Source organism: Euleptes europaea, chromosome 12 (assembly GCF_029931775.1).
Source record: "Euleptes europaea isolate rEulEur1 chromosome 12, rEulEur1.hap1, whole genome shotgun sequence".
Lineage (NCBI taxonomy): Eukaryota > Metazoa > Chordata > Lepidosauria > Squamata > Sphaerodactylidae > Euleptes > Euleptes europaea.
In genome coordinates, this window is record NC_079323.1 from 53704279 (window position 1) to 53725042 (window position 20764).

At 39.8% G+C, this 20764-nt stretch overlaps 1 pseudogene; it reads right to left on the bottom strand.

Moving 5' to 3' along the window:
* Positions 1 to 9745: 9745 nt before the first annotated feature.
* On the bottom strand, positions 9746 to 10360 carry LOC130485090 (gametocyte-specific factor 1-like; annotated as a pseudogene).
* Between the last annotated feature and the right edge of the window lie 10404 nt (positions 10361 to 20764).

The following is a 20764-nucleotide window of genomic DNA, read 5'->3' on the forward strand; positions in this document are numbered from 1 at the left end:
AATATCATTTAATACACTTTATCATGGCTGGAAAATGTAGTACAATTGTGGGATACAATTTTCATCTTGAGGAGTCAGATGGTGCACCACTATTTCTCCATATGTGCCGGAGTTGCCTTGCATATCAGCAGACCCAAATACCTGTCTCTGTTCTTCACATATCTCTAGTTGATATACTGAACTGGAGAGTATGTTGTTTATATCTTCAGAGTTTTGCACCTTGTATGGGAGTAGAGGGAAGATAATACAGTTGTCTATATTGGACTTTTTCCGCATACCACTCCAGGGGTTCCCAACAGCTGAAGGGACATAAACATATTATTTACTTGCATTACTTCTTATGTAGATGTGATTTTCTTCAGTAGACTACATAAACTACTTAATAAAGTCTATTTTCCTTCACCATTTGTATGTTCATTGCCTCTCTATCCCTTAGAGAAAAAGATACATTGACCCTTGGAAATACAGAAAACATAAAGACAAATTTAGTCCCAGTATTGTTCCATATCAAAAGCAACAGTTTTATAGCTCAGTCTGTGCTTAGTCTTACTCAGGACTTCAGAAAGAAAACCCAATGAGTTCAGTAAGGACTTATGTGCAAGTAATTGTGGAGAGCACTGTGCTCCTAATGTTGCTTTATAAAAATGTTATTGATTGAAATGTATCAAAGTCGGCATCAGAATCTAAAGCAACATTGCATTTGTGACCTATTTCAGTTTAAGCGTACTAGTAATTTCTCTTACTTTCCTTGAACAAACAAAAATAATGTTTTTTTATTATTAGAGTATTGGTCTCAATGTATTTGGTAATTTACCAGAAATGCCCTTTTAACAGCATTAAACCACTTTAGCTTCTAAATCATTTTAAATGAGTCTTTTTATTTAATTTGCTTTACCATTAAAAAGGTCAGTCTAAATAAATCTGCACACTGCCCAAAGCTTTCTTTCAGAAGGTTTTATTGTTTTAATTCTTCCACCCTTTCAGTGTATGTTTAATTGGCATAAATAAACCCACACAAGCTGCCTACCTACTGTGAATGGTAACTCCAACAGGATTCCTTCTGTATGCAAATTGTATTTGAATGTATAACGTCTGTCTATCAAAAATCTAATACAACTGTTCTGGAAACACCAGTAAAGATAAAATAGTAAAAAAATACTTGTATTATATTTTAATGTTCCTATGTGTGATTTTATTTGTATTTTTAGATTAAAAGAATAGGACTCTGCTACTCATAAGATACGGTTGGATCCTATTACTTCTTTCCACCAAGTTTTCCTCCAAAGGAGAAAGGCTTCCTTCAGCAAAGAAAGATTTTTCTTCATCCCAGCAAGCCTTTCTCTATCAGTAAAAAAAAGTCATTCTTCATTGAAGGAAGGCTTTCCCTGTTGGAGGAAAACCTGATGGATGGAAGTAATAGGATCCAGTTTAATGGAAGAGAGTCATAGGATCTAACCCATAAGGATTCTTCGGGGGGGGGGGGAATTAGCCTCAACTATTTGTGAGATTAGACAGAGATTCTGCTACTGTATGCTCTTCTTGGGGATGGGGATACTATTGGCTTCCATGAAGGTGTCAAGAATGTTGGAGAGAACCAGCATAAAGAGATGGAAACTGAAATTTAGCAACTGTACTTTTTTGCTTTCTACCTCTTTACTATCATAGACAGTTTTTTTAACCTAGGAGAGAGGATTATACTCTTTTTTGTTCCTTTGCTATGTAGTTATTATCCATGTAGTTGTTATGTTTCTTTTTTAGGGTAATCAATTTTAAGTACAAATAAACTTTTAAATATGAATTTAGTGATGTCGTGGTCTTACTGAATCCCATACTGAAGTCTAACTTGTCCCAAAGATACGAAGAATACAACCAAAAAACCTAGAATTCTTATTTGAGATAAAAGAGATGGGGCTAAGTTAAAAGAGATGGGGCTAAAATAAAACAGATTCTTATTTGAGATAAAATAATTCTTATTTGAGATAAAATTCTTATTTGAGATAGAATTCTTATTTGAGATAACAGAGATGGGACTAAGTTAAAAGAGATGGGGCTAAGATAAAAGAGATGGGGCTTAGCCCTGAGGGGCTAAGCTGACATATCTTCATAAATCAGTGATGGTGGCAGCTGTAAAAAGTTCTTGTTACTTTACAGAGTGTGCAACAAAACTTCAGAGGGAATCACTGAGGTTTACAGTGCAATCCTAAGCAGTATTACAGCCTTCTAACACAATTACAGTAAATGGTCTTAAATTGTGTAATTTGTTTGGGATTGCACTGTTCATGAGTTTGGACCTGGGCCAGCCAAGTAAGAAGAGTAGAGAGGCCTCCGGGGACTGTTAGGCTGTTAGTACCAAATTGGTAGCCTGTAACTATCAAAAGTAGCAAAAAAAATGTGCTCATAATATTAATAGGCATGGTCTTCGGCCATTGCATATTTTAAACTTATGTTAGTCAGTTTACTTCACTAATCGTGTGACTACTACAAAACATGTTATGAAATTTCTCATTAGGCCATGTCATATTGTTATAATCCACAGGTATCTAGCACAGTTATTACTGTTATTATTATCACGGGTTCAATCCAAAGGTTCTTGTTCCTATCATAACTCATTTCTGCCAGTGGAAGGGGGCAAGCCTTTCTGCACCAAAACTCTACCCCATCCTGACTTTTATAGCAATGGCAAAATAGGCACCACACTTACCTAATTATTAGCTGTGGAGGGGCTTGACCAAACCCTCATATTTATTCCTAGAAACAAAGTTAAAAAAAGAAAGAAAGAAAAAGATGAGGTTCATTAAGTCCCTTCTACAGGTTGGAGGGCTGTATTTAGGTTGAAGGAGGTTACTATTGTATAGGCCTGCCATAATGAAGCGAGTATGTAACTGTATTTTCACCTGCCTCCATCTACTACAGTTGCTCTGACACAGAGAAGTTGGCTTTACATTTAAGTGAAAAACAAATATGTGCAGCATCTTGACCTATGACTAATATATACGTGTCCCTGCTACGAAATGTGTTTAGAACAATTCATATATTATCACATCCATTAATGAGAAAGTGACCCTGAATTTTCACTAATGTATCCATCTTAACTTCAGAACATAGTGATGAATATAGTAATGAAGCTTAAAATAGGGCAGCAGCAAGTTCGACGTTGAACAATGACTCCAGCTAAATATACAAACAAGCTTAGTGCTGCACTGATTAACTCATAAAGATCAAGAGTGCAAAGATCTGAGTAGGGCTTTGACATTGGCTGTCTCATAAACCAAAGGTTAATTATTTTTTTTCATGCAGATTATGATCTAGATAATTACAGTACCATGGACAGTGGACTTAGAATGGCAATGATTCAGAGACAGATAATGCATTTGTATTTTTGTTTGTGCCCTGGTTATTCAGAGTTATATTCATTTTTACTGTGTGAGTTTCAGGATCATCTTACAAAGGACGGATTCTTAAGCACTGTTACAGTTTTTAGTTCAGTAGTTTTTTGGGTCTGGATTGGCACAGTTAAAGCCTTCCCCTTTGAATAAAATGGATTTTCAGACCCTGACTCTATAGTTTGTCATCAGATTTTGTGGCTTTTGCTATAGCTGCTCCCATGTTTGCTACCTTTTGTTTCAAGTATTTTCACAATGCATAACAGTTTATGGTTCCTCTCTCCACTACTTATTGTGTCCACTACTGGGGACTTGTTTAGAACTGTAGGGTAGACTAATTCCTTATTTGCTTATGCTTGTGCACTGCCTGTTTATGTGTCCCATATTATCTGTAATAGCTATATAAATCTTTCTGTTGGTTTTATATCCATGCTTTCTTCCATGTATTCATGTATCATGCATCTGATTCAGCTTGCAGTTTATAGTTTGCTTTCCTAGTGTATTGTGCAAATGTTCCTTCCAATAAACCACTTAATTTGTGTCAGTAACATCTTGGAGTCTGTGTCTTTCTACTGATAGTTGCATACCCACTGGGTTGATGAGGACCCACAGGAAAAGAGGCCTGCTCAAGGGGACTGAATTAACATCAGTTAAGTTCATGTTGTCTTTTTTTAACCAGTTAAATGTGCAAGTCTTTGGAGGCAATGTGGCTGCGCTGCTCCCGATGTTAAAAATCCATGCGGTTGTCGACAAAAATAAAAAGGGGCATTCCTGGCCTGAAAGGGCTTTGGAGGTTGCCTAAAGGTGGCTCCTCCCCCAGCCTGGTGCTGGAACGCCCCGGGAATGCCTCCTGAGACACCTTTGAAGGTGTTCAGATGCCGCTGGAAGGCCACGTTAGAGTCCCGGGGCAGCTCTGCCATGGCAGCGCCCCACAACCAGCAACCAGACCTTCCCACTGGTGTTCAGGCCACTAACGCCAGTGTTAGTTGCCTGGATGCCATTGAGGCGCCTTCCTGGCCTCCTAAGGGCTTTCACCCTTAGATCTCAGGAATGCGCTGTAAGAAAAGGTTATCTTTTTTCCCTATTAAATAGATTAATTAACAAGGATTTACTAAGGCAATCTATGTCACTGTCTGAACTTTCATAGGTATGTCATGCAAAAGATTTCTTTGAGGATGATGGAGGTATTGCATGATCAAGGATGGAAAATGAAACAACAATTGTCATTGGTGTTGTATTTTAAAAACTAAAGTCAAGCTTAAAGCTCAGAATCAGTCTTCAAAAACAGGGATGAGTACACACCTGGTCCCCTGAAATTTTCTAAAGCTACCTGTGACACAACATAACAACTCTGTTCCATTTTTCAGGGTTAAGAGGCAACTTTGAGCTGTTGCTTATTCTATGCTTGCTAAAGTTAGTCCATATGCTTATTCTACATAATTGGAATCCAGCACAATCATTCGAGAAAATTGCAGCTTTATGTAACAACGATAAAAGCTTTGTTAACTGGCACTCAATTAACCAGACAGCTGGATTAACTGGCATTCCAGCCAAGTAACACTGGTGGGTACCAACCAACTCACTTGACCATATGCTGACTAAGTGACTCATGTGGGAGCCAGCCAAGTGACTTGGGCAAGCACTGCATAACTCACTTGACCACTCAACAGGTAAACATTTTGTTAACTTGCTATATGGTAGCTGTGTATGCCAGTTAACAAAGCTTTTACTGTAATACATTTTGAAGTAAGCTTGTTCCCTCTCATGCCACTGAGATCTCACCTAAACATTATAAAAACAAATTACATAACTTCCCCAGCTCTGTGGGCCCGTAAAATGTTGTCTTCCTCTCCCCCCTTTCAGTGACCCAGACTGACATAATTTGTACAGACATGGATTTCAGCCCTGTGAGATGTTCTCAATTTGAAATGGCCTTCTGTATCAATGTATTCTCTGCTTTAGTGGTTTTACAACAGCTCTGAAAGAAACATTGTATGTTGCCAAGTTATTACTTTCTATATTTGCTGAGTATCATCATGATAAGCAAAAGATAGCAGGTTTTTCTTGATATTAAGGGACTAACATATAACAAACCAGAGAATATCTGTATTTATTATATGGTGAACAACCATGAACCTACACATGTATAGGCCATAAAAGCGTTAAACTGCACTGAGTTTCTTTCTAGTTTCTAGTTTGTTTGTTTTTGCTAGAGAAGTCTGATAACTGGTCTTAAAGCAAAAGAACCAATATACAACAGTGCTGTGATTAGAGGGAACAAAACTGACCAGTGGTTATGTAGGTATAGATGGTAACTGTAATGGCACACAACTAAGCTCATTTACGTGAGTGAGTATGGTGGAGCCATTAGTGCATGTTTTCTCTCTGATTATTACGTAAACATTGTGGGGTAATTTGCAGGGTGAATCATCTGTGAATGATCCATGTGTTGTACAGAACGAATTCAGTCCCAGCCCTGTGGCGCCATAATTCTGTGCTATAGCAGCTATTCTGGCTACTGTTTCTTCCAGCCAGAATGCTGAGTTACAAACCAGCCTTCTGCTGTTTGCAATTCTTCCTTCCATGTAAGGAATAAATTCTATATTTAAGAAAGCAAATGTAGCTGCCTAATCAGTTGCACATTGTGCCACAGCATGAATTATAGATAAATACTGGTACAAAACAATTTAATGGGTTCTGTGAGTTTAAAGAGCGTGCAATGGAAAACAAATGCAGTATATCGGTGCATATAAGTGTGTTGACGCATTCAGAAGAAGCAGATGCAAAGCTAAGGCGATGTAGATTTTAGCATACAATTTAATTGCAATAGCACTCGTAAACTGTATAAAGAGGGAAGGAAAGATAAAGGAATGTATAAACTGTAGGCATGCACAGTATATTGCAAAAGGCTGGCAATGACTCAAGGGTCTTTAAATAGACAGTAGATGTAGAAAGGGCAGACAAGGCATACCAAAAATTGTTATTGTTGCTTATCCATGGGTCATCTACCTGTGTTCCTTCTTCTATAAAATATGTGCACCACTAGAGGCCTAAAGACTTTTGTAAGAATGTTCTGGCAATTCTGCTTGAAAGAAACAATTAAAATTAAATCTAGAGATAAAGTGAAATTCTGATTGATAGGAATGGAGTCATGAATGGCATGTTATATGTAAGGCAGCATTTTAGCCAGCTTTTATTCTATTCTGCCCATCATGTTAGCAGAGTGACTAACATTCTGTACACCAACTAAGCACAGAGAAGCTGAAATGTGATCATAAACCAACTGTCCTGAAACAAGCACATTTAAAACTGCCTTTCTTTTCCTCACATATCAGAACCTGATAATGGCTCTTTAAGAACTGTCTTTCTTTTTCCCCTATATGCAACCTAAAAGCAAAAGGGGTGTTGAAAATTGCTTCAATGTCACATGTAAATTTAGTCTCCATTAATATTGTGAACACTATTGCAGTTGAGTATGGTGGGTGCCCAATTTTTCCATTATCCAAGTGGTTTGGCTAGACTGGGGTGTGCATCAGAATGAAAATCATCTCCAATTTGAGCATTCTGGATAAAGTGCTTTAAGGACAGCAGCTGTAACTAGTAATTCATGTTTTCACCCACACTTCATCTGCAGCATACCGCTTCAGCTAGAAATGTTGAATAGTCAATGAATCAGCAAGTTGCCAAAGTCTGCATTCTCAAGACTCCGTATTTTGAACAAAAGAAAGCTTTTCACTTCATCCGCTAATGCTACTGCAATGCGTTGCCATTCAAAATGACAGAGTGATCCAAAAAATGTAGTGACTTTGTAGCTAGCTGCAGTAGATAATTTTGAAAGACTGCACAAATTGTCAATAGGCTTGTCATTGCTATACATTTCCCTTTGCTTTAGCTTTTCACAATAGTTCCATGTCAGGTTACTATTCTAGACCAATCCACCAAAATAATTTTCAAGAGTGCTGTTTTCTTTATATATCATGAGGTAAGTGTCTCATACTCTCTGTATACCAAAGGGAGAAGAAAGTAGAACTACCCAAACAATCACAGGAGCCATTATCAGACACATATTATGTATGATCCTCAGCTATTTTTGGAAAGAAATATTTCTGTCAGTGCACTCTGGTAATCGTTTTCTTTTCTGACATGATTGTACATTGATTTATGGAGGGAGCTACTGTATTGCTGGTCCTGCAGCCAAGATACCTGCCCATAGCCAGGTTAGTTGTGCAACAGATTCAATTCCATATAGCTTTCACAAGCTAATGGTTATTGGTTGTTGCTTTTACTGGCTCAAAGCATGATTTATGTGTGTTGTTCTCTACCAGGATACCACAAAAGGAGGAGCTCTCCAGCAAACCTCTATTAAACTGTTCTTGCTCACAATCAATCCATATACACACCAATAGGGAAGATGAACAATACCTTCCCACCTAAAAGGATATCCTTAATACCCCTTAAATGGAATAGAAGTTACTGTTGCTTGGCTAGAATAATGATAACTGTAATGGGTCAACATTAACATTGCTATTCTAGAGCATGATGACATGAAAGGATTTTAAATTCTTCATCTGCATGGCTGAGGATTGCAAGACCTCATATTCCAACGGAAGGCACAGTTTGTAATGTAAAAATGCCAATAATTCATATTGCTCGCCTGCTGTTCAGAGCACAAGCATCCTCCACAGTAATCAGTCCTAGCTCCTGCCATTTCCTATATTTTATAAAGACTTTTACACAAGCACAACCTCTTTTTTTCTGTCCAACTTACCTACATATCTCTATTCATGCTCATGCTTACTTGGTCATTTAGGAGTTGTATTCCTAATGTTGTGAAGTTCATTTTGACTGACTGATTAATCTAGATGTTTGATTTGCTTGTATTTCTGAGCTTTCATTATGGTCAGACTTCTTATTTACTTTTAGGACTGGTTTACACATGCACAAAAATCTCTCCGTATATATCAGACCTTGAATCAGTGGTTCTCAGTCTCTCATAGTACTGATTTCTCTGAGATCTACTGAAGTTCAGGGTGGTGTATGCTTGCTCTTCACTATAGTAGTGATAATGTCATCAATTTCTGACCTCCTTCCCCCTACTCGTTTGCAGGGCATGTGGCTATCCATTAATGGAGGGCTGGCACTTTGCATCTATTATCCTCATGTCTCCTCTTCCTACAAGCTTTACTAGCAAGGGCTTTGCCTCTTTTCCTTGATGCAGAGAGGACTTTCTATCACTTAGGAGAGAGCGGAGAAAGATAATCTGAGACCTAGCCTCTGTCTGTATTTCTCCCTGCTCTTCTCTACAGCAAGCTTTCAACAAAGTCTCTAATCAAAAGCTCCTAAATAAGAAGACATGGGTCAATAGGATGGGGTTAAATGACAGGATGGAGACAGCAGATGTACACAGACAATTCTCACGATGGAGGGAAATAAGACATTTGATTCTGATTCTGGGATTGGAATTGGGACCTGTGCTATTCAATTAGTTCATAGGTAACTTATAATTTTTAGTGAGCAATAAAGGATCCATAGTTATGGAAAACACCAAGTTATTCAGTATAGAGGTAACCAAAGGAGCTCCAAAATGATCTCCTCAAACTGGGTGACTTGGTGATCCCATGGAAATTGAGGTTTAGTGTGTGAAAGTATAAAGTCCTTATGGATGGGGAGACAAACATGCACAGGCAAATCCCAGTAATCAACCTCTAGACAGGAACTCCATAGAAAGATGATTTATTAAGGAAAGCACAGTAAGTGCAAGGAGATACTTGTCAGCTCTGGGCTCACCAGGCAAATCCCAATAATCAACCTCTAGACAGGAACTCCATAGAAAGATAATTTATTAAGGAAAGCACAGTAAGTTGCAGAAACCAACTAGAGATGTTGCAAGGACACTAATGAGGGAAATCACAGAGGGTTCTACAGAAATAGGGCAAACTTTCAGAACACTGGTTGCCAGGAGAACCCAGAGATAGCCCGTGTTCTCAGGGCAAAGCCAGATACAACAAACTCAGAGTAGCACAAAACAGAGTAGCCTTGAGGCATCACCTGGTGCTTTGCTGGATACCAGGCCGATGCCTGACAATACTCTTAGGAGAAAAAAAATCCCAACTTTAAATGCATCTTTATGGGGTTTCAACTGGCAATGACTAACTAGGAAACAGATTTTGGCCTGCAGACGAATAGTTTGGTGAAAATATTGACTAAGTGTGCAGAATAAAAAAAAAAGTAAAACCATTGCTAGTTATTAGGAAAGAGAATGAAAACAAGACCGACAATATTGTAGTGTCCATGTGTTAGCTAGGGAATCTAGCCATATTGCTGCTCTATCTCACTATTCATTCATTCATTTATTTATTTATTTATATCCCACCCTCAATCCCCATGGTTGTGCTTGATTCAGAACTGTTTGTCTCACAGCGGCTCATGACCCAAATGAAAACAGACTTCGATTCATCTCCTAAATCATTGTCCCAGTCTTCTTCACATGGTGGAAACTGCCATGTGCTTACCACTTTGGGTTCTTTTCTGTAGCTGCCTGACTGATTTGCAATGTCCTGCTCAATGAATCTTTTGTCATCATAGCTGGGTAGGTGTTGGCTGAACTCTGCTGTAGGGACCTGGTGGTGAGCATTAAAGGGGCACGCCACCAGCTGCTCCACAATATCAGGGTGATTCTTGTGGTATTTGACGAGGTGATAGGGGAACCAACATGCTCTTATTTGGTGGTTCTTGTAATAAGGACACTGTATTAGTTTCTCCAGATCCAAAACATCAACATAATTGTCAGCTAAATCTACTCTGTGGAAGTTGATACTGTGAACACCGCATTACCCCTACCTCTGTGACCTGTATGCCTCTAAGAAATATCTACCCAAGATCACGATTCAGGGAGAAAGTTCTACAAAACAGAGTTCCTTGCTTGTACATCCAATAGTATGCCAAGAGGAGTTGATCTTCCACCATCACCCGTCCATGCTGTAGAGGAGGAGGAGGAGGAGGAGGAGAAAAAGAAGAATCAGTTTTTATATGCCAATTTTCTCTACCACTTAAGGGAGAATCAAACCGGCTTACAATCACCTTCCCTTTAAATTATTGAATTTTAGCACCAAGTCTTCCCTGAGAGGCTGGCCTGGGAAACATCCCCCAATGTGAGATGTTCACCATATTTCCTTGCTTTACAGGAACTCCCTATGCATTTCCCAAGATACTACCAGTTAGGACCCAATAAATCTTTCAACCTGACCTATTTATGAAGGAACTGTGCACAATGCCAGTTAATGTGAACCAAGGAAAATGAGATCTTAATCCTTGCCAATTTGAAAAGAACCCTAAAAATTCCTGCTCAGCTAATCCAGTGACTAGCTAATCCAACATGGCTCAGACTGAGGGTGGGCAGGGGGTCAGCTCTGAATAGCAAGTGCCCATTTGTAGAGGTGAAACATGACTAAATATGTATTTTCAACTACATCCTTATTGGCATGAGACTCTTAGCCTTGCTCCAAACAATTAGCAAGTGTTTTCATAGAATCATAGAGTTTGAAGAAACCACCAGGGTCACTTAATCCACACCCCTGCACAATTCATAAATACCTCCCCCCACACTTCCAGTGACCTCTATTTCACCCAGAAGATGGCAAAAAAACCAACCCTTCAGGATCCCTAGCCAATCTGGCCTGGAGGAAAATTGCTTCCTGACCCCAAAGTAGCAAATGCCACTACCCTGGGCATGCAAGAAAGGGCCACAGGAGCCAAACACTGATGCAAACCTTCATGCCCTCCCTCTCATGATCTGCCTATACTCTCCTTCTTAAAAAATGGTTTGGATGTGTAAAGCAGATGGGAGGAGACCAGAATTTGGTATATTACAAACCTGGGGTATTGAACGGTGGGTATTTAAAATTTTACATCATCCCTACACAGACTATATGAAGAAAAGAACCAGCAATTAGCTTCACCCACCCTAGAAAAACCCATTCCTAAAAGCCTTCTCTATGCTATGCTTAAGTATAGACTGAATTTCCATTGCATGAGGCAGATGAGGAAGATATTCAGTCCATAGACAAAATATCTCACTGACTGGAGACACATTTATGTGAGGTCTTCTGTGAGTCCTCACTTGAGTGGACTGGTTCTCTCTGCAACTGTGATTGTCTGAGTCATACTATAATAAATGTACCATGTCTCACACCATGAGTAGAAGCAAAAATTATTCCCTGAGTAAATGGCCCATGATCCTGATACTCTGGTCTGCATATAGAGAGAGCTCCACTGCAGAATGTCTGGGTATTTTATCATGTATCTCCTGATCAATGTAATAACATAACCTTTGCCAAATATTTATGAATGTGCCACTTGAGTTGGGAGGAAAGCTGAAGGGATTTCCCAGTGGCACAGACTGCCCATCTGTCAGCGCACACAACATGTGGCTGGGACTACAGCTGCCAATTTTGTCATAAGCCACTTGAGAGTTTCAGAGGGCTTTGCCTCTGAAACCACAGTCTAAATTTTCCTTACAGTTAATAAGGCAGACAATATATTTAGGGGTGTAACGTTCAAACAGACTACAGGTATGATGCAGTTGGGGACATTATTAATTCACCAGCTAACTGAAGTACTAATTCATTTATGCTTGGCTAATAAGTTGGTTTGTTTCCGTTCAAATGCCAATTAAGCATGTGTGAGATTAGTAAAGTTGTTTCCATTATAATGGGGCCTGTTCAGTACCTGATGGGGGAAAAATGCTTCAGAATTCAAATTTGTTATTTCCATTAATAGTTAATATTCAAACAAGACTACAGAGACCATCAGCCGTGCTATAATAAAAGTGGTTCCCATCTTGGGATGAAGCCATTTATTTTGCCCCCAGATTCTTTTCAAAAGGGATTAATAATAGCAACCAAACATAGCAGCCAATGACAGGAATTGAAGCAATTCTTGTTAAATGCATTCTGGCAAACTTTTTGCTGGTAAAACTTTCCTGCCTGCCTTCCCTGTCATATGCCAATGCCAGATTAGCTGGTCTCTTTGGGGGCAAGTTGGATTTTGGGGGCCTTTTCCCTGTTGGCCAGGAAAAAAGCCTTTTTAAACCTCCTTCACCCTGCAAGGATAGGGGGAGGTAATTTAAACAGGTCTGGCCCTGGGTAACTATTGGTCTCTTGCTTTAAAAACCCTGTGGGATCACAATAAGTAAGATGCAACTTGATGGCACTTTCTACCACTACATGTTTATTTGAACAGTAGGGTTGCCAGTTCTGGATTGGGAAATACCTGGAGATTTGGGGGGTATAGTCTGAGGAGGGTGGGGTTTGGAGAGGGGAGGGACTTCAATGCCATAGAGTCCAATTGCCAAAGTGACCATTTTCTCCAGGGGAACTTATTTCTATCGCCTGGAGATCTGTTGTAATAGCAGGAGATCTCCAGCCACGACCTGGCGGTTGGCCACTCTATTGAACAGTCAGCAAAACAACAGATACTGCTTATGAAGAAAGATGTTCTAGAGGTGATTACTTTGCCTGCTTTAAATGGAATAATGTTGAAGACTGACCGACCGTTCAGAAACTTACATTGGTACAAAACACAGCTGCTTCTTATTTGAATATAGCACAGAGGTGAAAACCGTATCACCAACATTTTTATATCTTCATTGATTAATTACCCATATGCTTCCAGGTTCAATTCAATATGTTTTGGATTACCTTTAAAGCCTTATATGGTCTAGAACTCCATATCTGAAGGATTTTCTCTGCTTCAACTGAGATGCCCTCAGAATGCTACCTGTTCCCTCCCATAGAGTTATCTGCCACAGCTAGTCTTTCATGGATTTGGCACAGCCCTCTCTGGAATGGTCTTCCACACTGGCCCAGTTCTGAAGATTCTGTGGGGTTTTCAGTGTTGCATGAATAGACCTCTGAAGCCCCTGTGAAGAATAGTGTTATATAGTCATTTTAGTTTAAAGTTATTTTTTACTGTTTGCTTTTAAATGTAATGTGGTGTCAGTGACTATTGGCTTTCTAAGCCAGCCTGAATTACTGCTGAAGGTGAAAAAAAGGACATATAAATATTTAAATAAATAAATGAAATATTTTAGGAGGACTTTGGATGTGATTAATGCTGTTTTTAACAATGTTGTTTGTTAAGATGGTATGTTTCTGATTTTATTGTTTTGCAGTGTGGTTTTATTGCTGGGTCTTTGATGGTTTTAATTATTATTGTGTACTGTTTTTGGTCCTGGTTTGAGAAAAAAAGACAATATAAAATATATACATAAATATAAATATATCACCTTATAATTGGGAAATAAAATAGTTTCAGGGGGTAGCTGTGTTGGTCTGCAGTAGTTCTGAATTAACATTCCTAGCATTAAGGGCATTTTTCTTTGCCCAAGGTGCTCAGTATATACCAGCACTCCTGAAAGTGTACAGGATGCTCATGATACCACATATGCTCTATGGTTCACTAATTTGGTTTTCAGGCCCAGTTAAACTGTTTGACAAGCTTCAGGTGACTTTTTTTATATAGAGAAAAATCTCACTCTGCCTCTGTGGCCCTGATCAGGCAAAGAGTTCTGGACGTGGAAAGACAGCATGACCTAAGTAGAATCAAAAACATGTGCTACAATTGCAGCACTCTTTCCAACGTGGTCCCAATGTCTTACCTTTCCCACTCAGATAGTCCAGACTACAGGAGGGCCTTCACCCTGATGCATTGTAATACACTCCCTTCAGCCGTTTCGGAAGGGAGATACAAAAAGATACCATATGCAGGACGATTATGCCCCTACTCTGATGGGACTGCTGAGACCCTTGAGCACGTTGTGTTCGAATGCAAAATCTATAACAAGATACGAGAAGCCGTTCTTTCTGTATTATTGGGCCTCCCAGGGCGATCCAGAGCTTTTAGTCTTTCTAACATGCTCTCAGACAAGGATATGGCGATAACTTTTAAAGTGGCCAAATTTGGGTGGCAAGCTATGAGGATCAGGCGTGCATGGGTCAAACTTAATGGTTGAGCGATTTTAGATTTATATTTATGCTAACTCCAATTATATAATATTTTTAAAATTATGCACTTAACGGCTTTTATGAGTGAGAGATTGTAAGAAATTATAGGGGCTTGCACTTGATACTCTTTTATATGTATTATGTTATGTTTGTATATCTGGTATGTTTTTATGCTGGTCTTGGACCGTATTAAACTCTTTTCAATACTCTGCCTCTGTGTATAGCTTCCTCGGTTGTATGGCTTGAAAAGAGCCTTCCAAATATTTCAGCCGTGATATGAAAAGCCATTATTAACTACAAGTTTGGGCTGCTCAGTCCTGAAGATCTTCTGGTATTTACTCGATTAGCAGCCTGCTGGTACTGTTGGCCCTCCTCGGACAGAGCTGTGGATTACAAAATTACTTAACTGAGCTCCAGAGGCCTTTGAACCCTCTAACAGAGAGGAAACAATCACTGATTATCATGTTCTCAGACAGGATTGGGACCTTTTGGTTAAAGACCCTGGAAGGAAATGTACCCCACTTTATCTGGGAATCAAATACCCAGCCGAATTTGAACTCCCCACACTACTTTTGTATGCTGACAGTTCCCAAACTGAGGCAGTTGTATATGATAGCATGTTGCAATGCATTGCCTACAGCTCAGATGCAATGTTGTTTCCTTAAGATGCTGTCACAGATCGAAGGGAAACTTGGGATTTTTCCGGAAATTAGGTCTGTCAGAAATTTGATGGCACACAGAGGCTTGTGGTAAAAGTTCAAAACAACAGGAATTTATTTATAACAAAAAGGCAGGGTGAGGATTTAGGCAGGCAACCTTGGATTTCAGAAAGGTATTAGGATATTCCAAAAACAAACAGAGAGTACGCATTTCCCAATAGTATATTGACGGAGAGCTTAATGTAACACTTTCACTAGCCACTCCCAGGACTCCCTTTAGCTGATAATCAACTGCCTCTAAGGCAAGATCAGCTTCCTGGTCAACTGCCTCTAAAGCAAGAACAGCTTCCTGGCCAGGGTGGTGTAGTTGTTAAGAGCTGTGGTTTGGAGCGGTGGACTCTAATCTGGAGAACCAGGATTGATTCCCTACTCCTCCTTATGAGTGGCAGACGCTAATTCTGGAGAATCGGGTTAGTTTCCCACTCATACATACGAAGCCTGCTGGATGACCTTGGGTCAGTCACAGCTGTCTTAGAGCTCTCTCAGCCCCACCTACCTTATGGGTTGTCTGTCTGTTGTGGGGAGGGGAAAGGAAGGTGATTGTAAGCCGGTCTGATTCTTCCTGAAGTGGTAGAAAAAGTCAGCATATACAAACCAACTCTTCTTCTTCTTCACTGATTCATTATTACATGTCTTTTTTTTTACTGTCCAAAACATGCCACAGTTAAGTGGCTATAGCGAAAACTGAACAGTTGATTTGGTTAATTTAGTTTTGCTGTTATTTCTATTTCTTAAATTATTTTGGAGTATGGTTTGTGGGCTATTAAACTTCATTAAAGAAAAGTAACTTATTCCCTAAGAACAGGTAGATTCAAGTCAGGAATCACCTTAGACACCAACAACATTTTCAGGGTATAAGCTTCGAAGTGTCAAAGCTCCTTTCATCAAACGTGAGTAGGAATGCAGATTTCTGAGTACTTTTATTCCAGTCAGAAGGTGGGAGAAGGTGTTGTAAATAATGCTTGAAAAGGATGCAAAGGTAAGATGCATAATTTAATCAGCTTGATTAGAGCAGAGGGGAAATGCTTGGGGCAGAAAATTAGCATCTGTAGTGAGATAAGAATCCTGGGTCCCTATTCAGTTGGGTCTATGGTTCTGAACTTGTGAATGAACTCAAATCAGCAGTCTGATATTGTAATTTCCCCTTTGTGCCTTCTTCAGTACCAACCCCAATGGGGAAATTCTGCAAGGAAACCTCAAATTCTGCAAGGAAACCTCTTAAAATAGGCCAGCTATCTTGTGTGGATGTAGAGGCAGTGCACTCACCCATTGCTTGCTCCATTTTCTCTTCCCCAGCTGCTTCCCCAGAGTGCCACTGCAGTGCCACTGCTCCTGACACATGTGGCTAAGCAAGCCCTGTTGTAGACCCAGCTGAGCAATTGAGAAGTCAGGTTAGCTGCTCACCTAGGAAATTTGTGCTACCTTGGTGCCACACTTGCTGCTTGGCAAATCAGGATCCGAGGTTGCCAGGCCACCTGCTCCAAAGCCTCAGTGTGAGCTACGAATTCATCGACAGACTCCTTGTCCTCATCTGACTACGTTTGGATGGCAGGGGAAGGCAGCCGTTTAGCCACCCCACCCCATTTTTCTGCTAAGCCTTCCTTGGAGGCATAGTTCTGCAAAACACTTTAGGTACCAATGAACATTAGAAAATCAATTAAGTTGTAATGCAACTGAAGCTCTAATCTCTTCCCAAACTGCTACTGGTTCTCCCCCCCCCCTTCTTCAATGAACAGGCAGATAACTTTCACATCAACTATTACCTGACTGGAATAGCAATGATACGTTGATACCCTTGTGAGAATTCCCTTCTACCTCTTTTCAGGTTTTTGTTTTCTTTGATTTTACTATATATATTTCCTTCCTCAACACACACACACACATCAGTGCAGCTCTCAAAATGGCCACCTGTAATGTGGACTCAAAATGTCTGACAGCTAAAGGAAAGATTTCAAGCTAAGACAACATGCACATGATGTTGTTTTGATAATCAAAGATTCACAACACGGTCAAATATTTGAGCAAACAGAAGAATATGGTAAATTCTTGGGCTACAAAATTAACAAGTTTAAAACCAAAATTATGGCGATAAATATGACTACAGAGGGAAAGGATGAAATTAAATGCATATCCAGCTGTGAGGTCACTGAAAATCCAGTGAAATATTTGGGGATAAAAGTAGCAGCTTCCAATAAAAAAATATTCAGAGACAATTATATACCAATATGGCAGAAAGTTGAGAGAGATTTAGAAAAATTGACTAAATTAAAAATCTCCTGGTTGGGAAGAATTTTGACCATCAAAATGAATGTATTGCCAAGAATGAATTTCTTCTTTCGGATTATTCCATTTGCTGTAGAAGAAGAAAAAACATTGGAGAAATGGCAAAGCTGAATTAACCAATTTATCTGGAATGGGAAAAAAGAAAAAAAAAGTCTGACAGCTCTGTGCTGCTCAACTAAGCCACATGCCCTACATGCACCAGCCAAACTGAGGCCATGTCTGAAGTGCTATCCCACGTGAGCCATGAGGCAATTAATGGAGGAGCCAACCAGGCATAATTAACCCAAGGCAAGGCATCTACGCCCACTGCTGCACAAGCCCCATTGGTGGGGGGAAAACCCTTTCATAGTCCAGCACATGCAAAATGGCATGGCTGCAAAGAGTTAACTATGGCCACTGCACTTGACCCAGCAATGAGTTACTTGTACAGGCGGCTGCACAGATTAACAAGCAGCTGCCCAAGGCAGGGCCCATAAAAAGACAGGAAGGCCTGGCACCCAAAACAGAAAGCCGTGCCATCACCAAACACCTGATTGGCGAATAAAGGGCCCCAACCACGATGAAGCCCCTCACCTTTTGGTAAGGTAGACCTTTGCAGTGAACAGTGTCCACCCAAACCAAAAAAAGGGGGGGGAATGGGGGAAGGTACAGGGAGGGATAAAGGCATGTGGGGGGTACTTCTTTTTCTTGAGACTTGCAGCTAAAAGCCACAACACCAGGTAATCCTCACTCTCAGTGAAGTAGCTTGAATCAATCTCAATTCACCCATCCCACCCCCTGTCACTCTATCCACCACTGCTCAGGGAAGCAAAGGGGAAAGCCCCCTTTTCCCAAGAAAACTCACTCTCCCACTCACTCAGACATAATCAACACAGTCTCTCCACAAACTCAAGGCTTCCAAACTGTGATCTAAAATTCCCTCAAAAGACATGTCAGATCCAGGACTTCCGGTGACTGAGCTGGTCCCGGCGCCAGTCTCCTAGGTGAGCTCCTAGGAGAATCCAAGATACGCTCCAAATTGGAGTGCTTTTAGCACACCAACCCGGTCCTAAAAAGTGGACTGGGATGCAGGAATTCCTCTGCAGCCAGAAGATAGCAGTGTGACTCCCATACTCTCTGAGGGAGTTTTTTTAAGTCCCCCAGAGGTGTGGATGCAGTCCTGCTTTGGCACTGAGGGGAGAAGGCATCGCCACAAGCGTTTTCTTTGGCTACCAGCCGGGACCTCCAGCACCTATTACCATCTTAAGAAACATTTAAAGGAAAAATACCCCACTCTCCGAAGTCTAAGTGTTCTTTTGATATTACCGGGTACAGAAAGTTAACCGGGCTGAAAGCAACTACTGGGAACTCCGCATGCCTCCCCCCACATCGTATAAAGCCTTTTTTGTTAAGATAAATCATCAGATAAAGTGGCAAGGACTTTATCAAATTGATCTGTGGGTAGACAAAACAATCGAACTTCCTGATTGATGTGAAAGGGACCAATCAGTTTCTGTGACGTTTGAGGGGAAAGGAGAATTAAAACCCTCCCTCTCCTGGATTACGCTACCTTTTCCCAGCTGGGGAAGGTCCTCCATCCACGTCCTTAAGTTTCGTTTTCAAGAACCGGAAGACATCTAGGAATTGCTGTGATCTGCAGAAGCATGTTGGCCGATTGAGGGGAGAAGGGAAGTGAAAGAAGCGTGCAGGAGTGAAAGGTGTCCCCTCGGTGCATCATCTAAAGGCATCTCTTTGAAAAACTACAAAAAAGGGGACGTCGGAAAGTCCGTGGCTATACTGTTTCCTGTCAACTTCCTACTTCCTGTCTACTGCCGATCTAGAGCATCTGCAATAAACTTGTTGATGTTTTTTTTTTTAAAAAAAATTAAACTTCAATTTCTACTTCAAATTAAGGACTTTTTTTGGAAAAAATTCCTAGTGATTATGCTTAACAAAGCTTATTAATCTACCCACACTCATTAAAATCTTTGATCTTGGACCTGCCAAAATTGCTGTTAAGAAGGGCATTCTGGCAAGAAACTGCCATGGAAAAGTTAATTCAGGATATGTTCAATCTACAAAATGAGACAAATGCAAGGTATTACGAATGACTGCTAAATCAACAAAAGCAGATGTCAGCACTGCTGGAGCAGATGATGACCAAATTTAATATCTTCACCCTGTCAGTAACTCAAAACAGGAATGAATTTATGGAAGATTCTGAAGATGTATCTCCAAATACTGCAATGCTAGAGAGCTCTTTAGCTGAGGAAGAAGAGGAAAAACATACAACAAACCAAATTCCAACAGCTTCGCTGATACCAACGGAGTTGAATGTAAGTGATCTCTTCAATTTGCTTGATGAACGGTTCAATACCTACTTGAACAGGAAAATCCGACTTGTTGGGATCTCCCTCTCAGAATTGGATGCAGAAAACACTGTAACCAAGATACGCCTTGAAGACTACTCGTTTGTGGAAGAGAGCTTGCTAACAATTTTCAAGGATCATCTTCGGTGTTTAATGAAAATGATGAAAAGAAGAAGGCGTTGGAAAATCCAGATAAAGGGACTAACCTAAATGGATCTAGTGTCTTATGTGGTGAAGATTAACAAATGGAATTGGTTAAAAGGACAGGCTTTAAATGGATATGGATTTTATTTGATAATAAATTTACCAGTAATATTTCATTGAATTGGTGTTAGGGAAGAATGGAGAATTTAAAACAAATTAAATTTCTTAATATAAGTAATTAATGTTACTTTGTTCTACTAATCCTTTTATTATTATTGTCCTTTTTTGATTTTATTATATTATAAGATAGAATAAATTATTAACCCTCTTTTCTTGTTTCTTTTTGTTTTCTTTTTTGTTATAGTAAGGGATAGATAAATAATGGAAATAAACATTAGGATTAGAAATTTTCATGCAAAAGAATATATAAATTTATTTTGAGATGGAGGAGGGTATAGGGGAAGTTAACCTATGATTGAATGCAACAATCTTGGTGAATGTTTTTTATCTATTTTGATGATTATTGTTTATTTGTATCTGCTGAAATATGTGTTTAATAGTTTTGAAAAATAAAAATATATATAAATAAAGACATGTCAGATCCAGTTGCAATTGGCTCCACAGCAGCAGACTCCAAACACAACCATTCTTGTCAGCAGCCAGCAGCAAATCATGCTAACAGGAGACACAGTCAGCTCATGCTTCCCCACAGGCTGCTTCAAATATAGCCTCCCAATTATTCCTCACGACTTCATTTTCTCCAGTGGGGTCGAGGCAAACTAATCCCTGGCATGAATGTGTCAGGCTTCATGCTAGGAATTCCAGTTTGCCTTTTAGTCTACAATTAAACCATTCTCTTACAGATGTTAGCTGAATTTCCAAAG